Raw genomic sequence first — 9,475 nt, forward strand, 5'->3', positions numbered from 1 at the left:
GTTAGAAGTGATTGAACCAAAAAGTGGTGGAGTACTTATTTTTGTGGGCACTTTAGACACCAGAAGACTTTCAACGTAAAAAAAAAAAAGTATAGCCAAATATTTGTGATCACAGCTTCTGGGACTTATTTTTTGGAGACAAAGTTTTACATTAGAATTTGTCCTCATTAACATAGATGTAGGGTTGTCATGGCAACCAAATGCTAGGGTGAAGTTTAATGGACTCTGACAAGTAAACAGCATGATAGAAAAAAAAAGGCAAATAATATTTAGTGAACTAATTTGACCAATTACTTTGCCAGAACAAAGAAGGAAAAATAAAATTCAAAATCAGTTGACTTAAAAGTATGAAAAAAGAGTAGTGAAGAGAGATGAGAGAAAACATAGAGGATTGTTTTCTCTCCAGTGGACAGAACCTATTAGGTTCTTGATCTTGTTTCTTCCATTCTATCTTCAGAAGCTATCAAGTGTGGGTCAGGACTGCAGTACCCATTTCAGACAAAGAGAACTGACAGAAGAAAGATAATATTTGCAGCAGATGTAGGTGATTTCTAACCTTAGACAATCTATTTAAATCTATTCAAAATTCCCCCCTACCCCGAACTGCCCTCTTTGAAAAGCATTGTTTGCTTTCCCCAAGACTGTCCTTCATTAACTCCTTAAAATTTTGAGAGTTCATATTCATACTCTCTAGAGATTTCTCTTTGGTTGTGATTTTTGTGTGTTTTTGTTTTTTGTTGTGTTTTTTAACTGAATTTCAAAAGGTTGTGCAAGTGTGTTACAATTAAATATGTTCATCTAATTGTCCAATGCTCCTGGATCAGAGTCACTTTTTCTATCATTCTCAACCAACCCCTTCTTCAAGATTTATTTCAGATTTACCACTTCCTTTATCACATGTGTACATTAAGTATTCTAACTGTACTTGCCACTTGTTCCATTTTTCATTCATTCTACATCTTTACTATTATTCTACTTTGGTTTCAATTTCCTGGTAGTCATTCTGTTAAACCGTTAATACTTTGAAAGTTTTATACACATTCCATGGAGTTTCAATCCTGCATATGTTTGAACTGATGTCAGCTTATATTTCCATAATTCATTCATCTGCAATAATAATTTGCAAACTGTAGACGTGAAGGACCTAGATATGGTTTTATTCTCATCCATTTGGAAGATTAATCTTTAGTCAAAAAAAGTTTTAAAATGGCTTAGAATGTATTCCTAATTACCAATTTTTATAAATGGCTTTGTACAATGGTTTGTGATTATTTTGTTTTACAGGGGATAATATTATCTACTACATATAAGTTTTGGAAAATGAAGAAAACTAAGATTTACTACTATCAAGGAATATGATAGAAATAGAAGACAGATTTTATGTTTGTCACATCTCTGATGAATACCCATATTCAAGACTTACAGTCATATTTCTCACTAAGTTAAACAGATAGGGAAAAAAATAAAACAACATATGATGAGGCAACTTTTTGTGACTTTTTGAAATGTACTTTATTTAAGTGATGAAATTTACTTTATTAGCTAACATTTGGGTTTGAAATATAGGAGGCTGATCTATTTAACACATTTCTGGAAGGCACCTACTAACACACAAATGGTGGGCGGAACAATTTCTATACTTTAATGAATAGTTGAACCTGTTTGGCATTGGTGCTGGGTAAATAAATCAACTCTATTGTAACTTGCTCACTACACTTGAAAAACTTGTAATGCCACTAAGTATAATCTACTTGTCAAATATTATTTAGGTGATTGTGATTTTTAAAAGTATATTTGAAAAAGAATATACTTTCAGAAGATTAAATGTAGGTTATTATTGTTTTGAGAATGACGACATTTTTATACTACCGAACCAAGTTTTACTGAAGTACCCCTGTTTTGAAGTACTAAGGATCTTCTCAATTAATGTTTTTCTGAATTATATTTGACCTCTAAGTCAAGTTTTCCTGGTTTTGGTAGACCAATTGTGGATCTATCCTTCCAGGATCTACTTTTTTGGCCTACTTATGCTGGACTGAAATCGTTCAGTAATCATTAGGAGAGTGGTATAAAAATAATCTTGTGACATGTTTTATCTCATTCAATCATATGGACTGGTCATCTGTAAATTGAAAGTTTGAACTACAGTACATTCTCTCAGATTTTGTGATATCATCTTTTATTTTAAGTTGCATTGCATTTCACAATTGCTTACTGAAAATTCCTGTTTCTCAAAGAATTCGGGCCCTGAAATATAGGAAATGAGAAATTGAGATTGGTCTTCAATTACTTTCTGTTGGCATGTTGCATGGGCCTAGGTGAGAAGTCTTGCCTCTGTTATTTGATGATGCAGGTAACTCGGACCTGGGAGCCTAGGAATTGTGGGTCCTGCAGAAAAAAGATCTTGTAGATGTCATAACAGCAAAATTTGGGTATAATCAGTAGGAATGCTTCAGAAATATGAAGAAAAACTGTTTAGGACCAGCGAGTTAAAATAATAAACAGAGGGGCTGGGAAGTTGTCTCAGTGGTAGAGCGCTTGCCTTGCATGCATGAGGCCCTGGGTTCGATTCCTCAGCACCACATAAGCAAAAAGAAAAAAGCCGGAAGTGGCACTGTGGCTCAAGTGTAGAGCACTGGCCTTGAGCTGAAGAGCTGAGGGACAGTGCTCAGGCCCAGAGTACAGGCACCACAACCGGACCAAAAAAATAATAATAATAATAAACAGAGCATCAGAGTAAAATATTTTATAGATTATAGGAAAACAAAATTGTTTTTTTACCATGTGAATTCAGAAGACCAAGAGCACTTTGAAGGTATCACAAGTTTGTATGAGAGACAATGCATTGATACTTTTTATATTGTAAACCTAATTATATTCCAATCTATTTATTGGAATAAATAAATATAATTTTTTGTCAAATTATCAATTATTTCTAGTAAGATTCACTGTGTGAAATATAAAATCAGCACATATAAATATAAAATATATAACTATATATAATATAATAGAAAGGGCACATGTTTTGCATTGTTCTGTTGTGGTTAAGGTATAAATGGCAACTCTGTTTTAAAGTATTATTCCATTATCTCTACCTCAGTGTTTAGTAGAGTTAGAACTAAAGCTTTACTATTTGCAGATTTACAACCTGGACACACCAGGGAACACTCTGATAAAAACATTACCAATTTAAGGCCTAATAATGAGGAGAAACATATGGACTTCTCCTGGAGCTATGGGAATATTTTGGTGATAGAAAGGCAGTAGTGTAAGTTCCTGCCTGGTTGGATGGTTGACAGGCCAGGATATTAGGTAATCATGCATATGAACAATTTTTTCACCTTCTTGGCTTTAGCTACTTTTGAAATGGTAGGTATATTAAATAATTGTATTTTGATAAAATACCTTCTATCCTGAACAGTTCTGTCTGAATTGTTCATCTCTCTATCATCCCTTGTAACTAATAATAGTTTTGTTTCAGTAAGGCAATCTATGCTGTCAGGGTAAGATATTCTAGTTGATCTGTTGCTACATGGAAGAAGAGTAAATGGTCAGGTAGACATTTGTGCCAGTAAGACCTCATTTGGGAAATTTTGTGCTGCAGAATTTTATAAGTCGCTCTTAAGCAAGGCTTACTTTGAATCCATTAGCTCCACAAAGCTAACTCAGTTGGATAAATAAGTATTTGAAAAAGCCATCATCTTTGGACCTGGCTATAAATGCTTCAAAGTATGATCAAATTTAAAATGAAAAAAAATATCCATTGACAAAAAATTGCACATGTGAGCAATAGACCAAACAATATAAATTTTTTTCCACTATACATAGAATTTTAGGAAAAGAAGATCAATAGCATTGTAAGGAACAATAAGTTTTCCTTGTTACAAATAGGCATCCAAAGATATATACCTATATAAAGATTTCATCATTAATATACGTGCTTCAGCAGCACGTATACCAAAATTACAACACAGAGATGATATGAAATACAGGAAGATATGAAAATTTGTGAAGTAGTCCAATTATTTCATTCTTTAGATGCAAGAAATGAAAAAAGTTATTAAAAAGTTGATTACAAAAATACGAGTGTAACAATATATGTAATTCATAGAATTGAAAGTAAGTTTGACATCAGTATATTAAGTTTTCACCTTAGAAAGGCCTTTAAATAGCATAAACTTTACAAAACTTTTTAAATTAGATAACATTGTCATTTTATCCCAAAGAAATAAAATAGTATAAGGACCTAGGAAAAAAAGGAATCTTAAACTGTTTCTATATGGAATGCCATCTTAAAGGACACATTTATTAATGAACCTATATATTATAAAACGATGTAGAATTCAATGTATTATATCTAGGAGAGAATGAAATAGATTATGGAAATTGTACAAAGAACAGAATATAAAATATTTTAAAATATACTTTTCTCAGACAAGCACTAGAAATATCTTTAGTTTCGGTACTACTCATTTCAACAGATAAGTTAAAATTATTTCTGATTAAAAAAAATCACAAACTCTGCAGAAATTATTATAGATGTATACAAAACCTCTTGAATACATTTTGACATCAAAGTCAGGCAATTGACTTGGAAGAATACAATGGAATACATGAATTTTTACAGTAAGATATTGCTGGTACTTTGTACTGTGAAAATATTTTGTACGGACTAACGAATGGACTGGCACTTTTAAACTTGAGAAGCTTAACAGAAACATTGACTTAGGAAAAATTAGTACAGCCTTCCACAACTTCAAAGAGGTAGTGATACATACTTATCCTTTTGGCATTATCAAATAAAGTTTCTTCCTAGTTGTTTTTTAGACCTGGTTTGAGATAACGGTTCAACAGAAGGAGATCCAGCATATCTTTGCTATCTCTATTCCCAGCAGCAAGATGCAAGAGGTCAAAAGGCCTTAAGTTTGGGCATTGGTATCTGCACATTGATGCAGTAAGAAAGAAGACACTCTGGTATTATTCCACGTATAATCATTGTGCAGGGGTGTCGAGCCATCCACAGTTATTGCATGAATATCTGCCTCTTGAGCCACCAACTCATGGATAATGTCTAAGTGTCCACAGTAGGCTTCCCGATGAAGAGGGGTATACTCATCTTCATCCCTACTATTCGCATGAGTGGCCTTTTTGAAAAGTAGGCTTGGAACTGTTGTAAGCCGATTATTTTCGGCAGCCCAAAGAAGTAATTGTTTGGATCCTATTCCATTTTTTTTTGCAACTGATACCATTCCTCACTTATTTATCTTGTTCCTCATCTTCATGAGAATTGCCTACCAGTGGGAATGAGGTGTCCATATATTTCCCCAATAGTTCACGTTGGTTGAACTGAAGTCAATATTGAATGGTTAAACTGAAATATAGTGTGGGTCCAAGCTTGAGATGAAATGTACTTTGCTAATTAGAAGGCAGAGATTTAGAAGACTGATATCAAGGCCAGTTCTAAAAAATATAAATTCGTGAGAAACTACGAAAACAAACAAAGCTAGATATAGTGTAATTTCCCTGTTATCTCACGTTTGTGGAAACCATTGGTAAGCTATCATTCCTCAAGGGAGGCTTAGCCTGAAAAATAATCTAAAGTGATTAGAGAATTAGCAACTTCAAGCACCAGTAGTGTCAAAGGAAAAAAGAAAAGAATAAACCAGAATAGGAAAGGAAGGGCAAGAAAAGGAAAATATTTGCTCTTCATTCTTGTAGTTTCTTGTCATTGGATAGAAGCCTTGAGAATAATTTATTTACTGTTTTAGGATTCAGGCCTCTCTAATATGAAAGCATTTATTTCAGGTAATTATTGTATTACTACTATTTATTAACTTATTATTAGGCCTTCATGGAGATTGAACCTATGGCTTTGTATATATTAGTCTAGTCCTACAACTGAGATGTACCCCAGCTCTCTTGTATACTTTTTGAAACAGTTTATGAATTCCTCAATAGTTACCTATTGTACTTTTCATCTTATCTTTTCTCTCCCACCTTTTTCCCTATGTGTTTAAGTTTATGTGCTGAAAGCATTCTTCAATTTTATCTTCTACACTTAGAATTTTGCTTTTGAATTTACAGAGAAGTTGGTTATTTTCATGACATCTTTTAAAATTATATACAGATAGATGTATTTCACATGTATGATTGATTCTTAGAGTTCATTGCAATAAGCAACATTTATATGGTCATATGCATATAGGTATTGAGACATTGTGATTCTCTCCTAAGAATAGTTTACCTTGTTCCTGCCATGTGAATGCTTAGATTGCTCTTAGTTAATTATATCCAAGTGTAATTGTATTTCTTTTACTAACTATTGGATTAACTTGTAGATTTATAGACATGTCTAGTTATTACAAATGAGGACAACCATGCAGCATATATTTAATTAGACCTTGCTTATTTCACTTAATATCATTGTTTTCCAGTCTTTCCTTTTGTTCAGGAATGGGGTAATGGCATTCTTTCCAATGGAAGCACAGAATTCCAACAATACAACAGAATTGAAGATCCAGAAATGAATTCACTCCTATAGGTAAATAATCTTTTACAAGGAAGCCAGACACATAGGATGGAAGAAAAACTAATTGTGCTGGTAGAATTGGCAGTATACAGAAAACCGAATTTAGATCCTTATATATATCCGTGTATCAGAATAGATTCCAAATGGATCGAAGACCTCCATGTAATTCCAGCTACCTTGAGAATGTTACAGGTAGAGTTAGGAGAAACATGAGGGCTCCTTGGTACAGGTCAAAACTTCCAAAGTAAGTCTGGATAAGTGGGATTACATCAAACCAAATCAATCATTTGTCAGACTCAAAAGCCCTGAAGAAAAATGAGATCGTGTAGCACAGATTTATTAGGGACCAAAACCACAGATGAGAGCCTCAGGCAATAGTAAACACTCCTTTCACTAGGTTATTTATGGTGGGATTTACATGAGTATAAGAGTTTTCTGGTGTGGATTAGTAAGAAAACAACTAATGTAAAGAAAGAGATAGCATGTGAAATGAGATGTAGGTGGAGAAATGGAGGGATTAAGGCAGGAGGGGAGTCAAATTCAAAGCCTTGGACTGGTGCCAGCTCAGTAAGGCATAGGTGCACAAAGAAAGGGGTGTAAAACAGGAGCGGTTATAAACAAAAGCACTGGTCTGAAGCCTCAAAATAAGGACCCCAGTCTTTGTGGTCCAAACAGTCTCGAACATGAGCTTTTATTTAAATTAACACTCACGAGTTTAGATTTTGAAGACTGGGATGGTGCATAGTCACAGGCAATGTCTCCTATGTCAGGTAATCCAATCTACTCTTTCACATGTTACCCAATAGCCAGGTTTCAACACAAATGCCTACAATGAGATTGTACAAATGAGCCTGCGACTTTTCCCTCTCATGAATCAAATTTCTGTCAAATGATTTCTGTCTTCCAGATGTTTACACATTTCTCATGATCTTTTCTACTATTTTGTCTTCATTATTGATGTTCATAATACTTTTGTGTTGTTGTTTTGTGTGTATATGCCATTTTTATGGATTGAACTTGAAGTTTAATTGTCTATCTTGTATTTTTTGCTCATGGCTGATGACACTGTATTCCTTGAGCGACATTCTCATCTTCTGCTTCTTGCTGGATAATTGGAGATAAGTTTTCACATTTTGTTGTTTGGACTGACATTGAACTAAAATATTCAGCTCTTAGCCTCCTGGGTTTCTAGGATTCTACACATGAATGGCTAACACCAATCTTTGCTTTACTGTTATTTTAATTATGTAATAAAGTGGAAGTATATTTGTGTTGTGTGCAATTTTCAAATACAAGTTTCAATCAACTTGATATAATGTAATTGCTATCAATTTTAACAGTTGAATCAATGAATAGTACACATTCCCAAAGAAATATAACTGAAAACAAAAGGTATAATTGTCTTCTTAAAAAAAGTAATGCAACCATTAATTTCTTTCACTTTACAATTTATGTTTTATATAACTTAATTAGCAGACTTCCATGACTAAAAGTAAATATATTAATTGTATACTACAAGAAGCAAGGTGATTATAGTTAAGAATATATATATTTCATCATAGCCAGAAGATAAGTTTTTGAGCATTCTCACTAAAAAGAAATGTTACATGCCGAAATTAATGGATATGATGTAGCTTGATCATTACACAACATATAAATGAATAGGATTACCACTTAATATTTCATAAATATGTAAAAAATAATTATGTAGCTAGGTGCTGGTGGCTCATGCTTGCAACACCAGCTACTAAGGAGTCTGAGAGCTCAGAATCATGGTTCAAAGCAAGCTTAGGCAGGAAAGTCCACGAGACCCTTATCTCCAATGAGGCAAAAGAAAACTGGCAGTGGCTCAAGTGGTAGAGGATGAATCTTGAGCTGAAGAGCTGAGGGACAGTGTACAGGTCCAGATTTCAAGCCCCATGGACAAAAATTAAAAATAAACATATATATGCTGATATATATATATATGTTTGTAAAATTATATATATATATATAATATATAATGCATACCACAATGAGTGTGTAGCGTTATTTCTACTATAAACATCCTTTCATTAAATTTGAATAACATATTTCAATAAAATATAATTAAAACAATTCGTCCCTGAAAGCAAGTAATCCTGGTTAAAACATTGTCATGTACTATAAACCCTAAATCCCAGAGACCACATCCTGAAGCAGTTCTGGCACTATCAATTTTTTTATTCATTCTGCTTAAAATTTTCTCTTTTCAAGAGCATTTAACTGCTATTACTTTGGAATTATGGTTAATACTTATTTGACTGCTATTTTTAAAGAATGCACCACCCAATACTGGTTTTCTTTTTCTAAATTTTTTGTCTAAACTATTTCTGAAACAGCTAATTGAATTACATGAATTGGTTATTGAAATTGAATCAGTGTGGAGAGGAAAATAAGAAAAAAGTGTCTCTGTGGGTATGACATGTTAAAAATGTACCTACAAAGTATTTATTTTTAAATCATCTACTTTTATTATATTTAGATTCTGATAAAATTTAGCCTCTCAACTCACCCAATGATAATGCAGTCTTATTTCATTCCTGCCAAAAGCAAACAACAAATTACGATTTATATATATTTTAAAAAAATTAAAAATTACTTTTTATTAAAAAAAATATTTTTTAAAAAAATTAGCGAAAGGAAATATTTTATTATACATTTAAAGTAATGTTTGGACACTATGGTTGAAGTCAGACAGGAGAAAAAATCATGTTTGTATTCTTCCTCGAGGGACTCTGATTTACTTCACCTATTTCTGAAAAAAATGAAATTCTTTTATTTTGTATTTTGTATTTTTTTGTCTTTTTTTTAGTAATTTTAATTTTAATTTTTTGTGAACATATTGTGCAGAGGGGTTACAATTACATGGACAAGATAATGAGTACATTTCTTATCAATCATTGCAGCTTCCTCCTTTGTTTACCC

Source organism: Dipodomys merriami, unplaced genomic scaffold (assembly GCF_024711535.1).
Source record: "Dipodomys merriami isolate MVZ:Mamm:240054 unplaced genomic scaffold, mDipMer1.0.p SCAF_281, whole genome shotgun sequence".
Classification (NCBI taxonomy): domain Eukaryota; kingdom Metazoa; phylum Chordata; class Mammalia; order Rodentia; family Heteromyidae; genus Dipodomys; species Dipodomys merriami.